This window comes from Nanorana parkeri, unplaced genomic scaffold (genome assembly GCF_000935625.1).
Source record: "Nanorana parkeri isolate BGI_ZX_2015 unplaced genomic scaffold, ASM93562v1 scaffold710, whole genome shotgun sequence".
Classification (NCBI taxonomy): domain Eukaryota; kingdom Metazoa; phylum Chordata; class Amphibia; order Anura; family Dicroglossidae; genus Nanorana; species Nanorana parkeri.
In genome coordinates this window covers 469,786-473,269 of record NW_017306978.1, presented here as the reverse complement: position 1 = coordinate 473,269, position 3,484 = coordinate 469,786, and the positions used below count along the sequence as shown (strand labels likewise).

General features: G+C 46.8%; 1 protein-coding gene across 1 annotated transcript in view; it reads left to right on the top strand.

The window, feature by feature from the left end:
- The first annotated feature begins 1,755 nt into the window (after positions 1 to 1,755).
- The window catches only part of FSTL5 (follistatin like 5), a 447,340-nt gene continuing 445,611 nt past the window's right edge, over positions 1,756 to 3,484 (top strand). The window contains exon 1 of the mRNA XM_018563909.1: positions 1,756 to 1,837. The gene's annotated coding sequence lies outside the window, so the exon portion shown is untranslated. The remainder of the gene's footprint in view (positions 1,838 to 3,484) is intronic.

Sequence of the window (3,484 nt, the reverse complement as noted above, 5' to 3'; positions counted from 1 at the left end):
GTTTTGTTTAGTGTGTTGTGGGTTGTGTTGGGGGGGGGGGGGGTGGACATGCATTAGTCTATGCACTTGCATATTTAAAGGAGAGGTGAGTGATTTCCATGCATCCTCACAGTTAGGGCCGACCTGTGACAAAGAAGCTGTCACAGGTCGGCTCTATTGATCGGGAAGTGAGCAGAAACATGCAGCCGATCCGCTCACTTCCCGATCGTCTCTCTGCAGTGAGCTATGACTATCAGTCAATCCCCACAGGGATTCCCCCCTCCCCTCTCCGATCCTCCACCACTGAGTGGAGGAACAGATGGGGGAGGGGGCGGGCACATCTGGCTCTGCCCCTAGATAGGCAGAGCTGGCTGTCACTCACGCAGCTGGGGGATCACAACAGTATTGTCGGCATCTGTCCCGGCTGCAGCGCTCTTGGTATATTGCGGGCAATAGCTCACTATATACTGAGCTTTGGGTCACCCAGGAGCGGGGACCGGGTGACACCCACCACGTCATTGCGCATGCGCGTGACGTCATTGTGCATGCGCGTGATGCCGTTGTGCATGCGTGGCTATCCAATTGACGCCTGCCGCTGGCCATCTTGGTGATGGATGCCGGCAGAGAGAGGAGGGGACGTTCACCAGCGGGGTAAGGTATGCCGCCGGGTCCCCTCCTCTTTCCTGAAACTGTTGGGTTCTTGGTCCATGACCGAGTGCCTTGGTCGGCCAGTCCGTAATGTCAGTACGGGGGGGGGGGGGCGACGTTGCTGTCTTGCCTAGGGCAGCAGGATCTGTAAATACACCACTGACTTGATTGCATTTTCAAGTTGAGTTTAGTGTCACTTTAAGGTTGTATTTATGGATGTAAGGGTTGTTATTTTGCACACTATTTATCATTTAGTAATTTTCACTTTAGGAATGATTATTTAGGGCGCAGTGCAATTTTTAGATATTGTTGGGGTCCACGCTGCTTGCTTGTGACAGGTGGAAGGGAAGTGGGAATACCAGCCGGTGACGGTGATTGTCAGTCATTGCTGAGCAATCAGCAGTTACATGATTGCTCAGCTCTCTGCATTAGTAAATGTACTCCTATGACCCAAAAGAAGAAGTAAAGCCCCCCCCAAAAAAGGTTTTGCATTACCTCCCTGTTAAACAGAGCTTGTGTGATCTTGCGCAACATTACAGCATTCAGCTAGAGTAGCTATGGGGGGCCAATCCCTGTGCTGGGAAGCTGAATCTGACAATGCTACACATTGTTGAAGACAGAGCAGTGAAAGTCCTCCTAAACTGTGTACGTTAATGGAGCTCTCCAGATCCCTCCTCTGCATCCTAGTACATCAGTGTTTTCGCCTGTGCTGGCAGGGAGACTTGCACTTGAAGAGCTTACATCCAACATGTTAAAGAGTGAAAGAAGCAGATGGAATGACAGCTGAAATGACGTGTGTAGTAAGGCGGGGAGGTCCCTGAGAGGAGCAGATCACAGGCAGTGGGCATGGCTTCAGCCCGGCTCAGAGACTGACTAGGGAGTAGCGCTGTGCAGGCGCTGTCCACTTCTCTGCTGGTTCTGAACTCTGGCCCCGAGCCAGCTGCCATCTCCTGCCCTCCGCACAAGGGGAACCGCATCTCCGGACTCTGCTGGGGGAGACTGCTCTGTCCTCTATCTATAGACTTCACTCCGGAACATCAAGAGCAATCGGGGAAAGGAAACCTAGCTCTGGAGATCGCTTCATCACTTGTTGTTGGGAATTAGATCTTGCTGTAACCTGAATACTTTTTGGATTTAGTGTGCGTGCCTCCTGGCTTTGATTTGTGCCTGGATTACCCTAAAGCGCATGTGAAGTCTTCACCCAGCTCAGGTACAGTGTTTGGATCCTGATAGCAATGGGTTATACTAAAGTGTGATGTATATTCTTGACAGCAGGAGCACATATGAAAGGAAGAATGGGCACTTGCTCATCTACTGTTAGATTAGTCCACACGGAGGATCAGGTCACACTAAGCAACGATCGCATTACTGACAAGCCTGGAAACTTTCCATGAAGTTAATATCAAAGTTTCAACCTCTGCTGCATGCATGGAAAGCAGGAGGGAGATGGTGATGTGAGATCTTTTTTAATGAGCATTCCATTCAACTCTGGTGATTGGGTTGCAATGGCACTGTGTAGTCTTGCTTCAAAGCTGGAGTTGAAAGAGCCTGGGTTGTTGTATGGGCTGTCAGCCTTGAGATGATTTGTTTCTGTAGAGTGCTGTGTACAGGTTGTGCTGTGCCTGGAGTGGATTTTGAATAGTAGGGGGTATATGCTTAGTTTTCTGAGAGGCCACAGATCGCGAGCACATTTGTTTCTGCACAATGTCAGCTGCTCTATCGCTCTCCACATCACAAGCTGGAGAGAGAAAAAAGAAGCAATCTCCATAGACAGCTTTATTAACAGCTGCTCCAAGATGGTCACAATACTACAAGTGATAATGATAAGCCTCCTGTTTCCTGAATGTGTGATTGCTATGAATTGCTGAGTTTTATGAAGTGGGCATAGGGCATATTTTGCTTTATTACATGGATCTTGGTGGAAGTATAAGCAGGTTATAAAATGTTATTCCTTACGGTGTGTGTGTGTAGTGTGCTGCTCATTATATAATTGCAATCTGTAAGCTTTTTGGCTTGTGTAGAAGATTTGCACTAATCGTATTGATCTAACAGAATACAGAATGTCATGTACATGACAAACTCATTTGTAAAGTGAATTAAAACTGGCTTGTGGCAAGGAAAATCTAAGCGCAGTTCATGGCCATTTCCATAGGAGTGCTCCGTGAAACAAGCACAGTGGTCCAGCTAACATACTCCTGAAGACTAATCTAAAGCCTTCAATACATAAACATGTTATAAAAGGGGAGAACTGGAGAGTTGGGGGGTGTTGGCCACTGAAACCAATCAGAGCCATCTGTACATTTCCCAACTTCTTTTAGAAAAATGTGAGCTGGAAGAGGTAACTCCCCCAGTTTTAGAGAAAAAAGCAGCTCTATTGTATTCTCTCAATAGCACCCTGACATCATGATGCTTGAATTGCTTATGTCTATGCACACCTTTATCTCCCTGCACATGCACACGTTTCATCTATTTGTAGGTGACAGAGCATTAAACCCATAAGGACTGATTTCTGAAGTTTTGTGACTGCCACTTTGCTGACGCCTGACATCTATAACCATCACAGCTTTCACTTGCTGAGTCAAATGAATGTCAGAAAAGAAATGGCAGCTACTCTGTATTTTATAGAGAACACTCTTTTATTTCACCCTTTCAAGGAATAATGCACTTGGCTTCTGTTCTCCCTTAAATCGCCTTCTATTTTCCTGCAAGCAGCAAGAATTTTATTTAAGCTTTTGTATGATCCTCTTCCAAATGACCAGTGATTCTAAAAGACAAGTTGAATAAATATGGCAGAGCAGGGAATATTCATATAAGTATAGGTATATCCCCCCCCCCCCCATGTTGTGGACTTGAGATG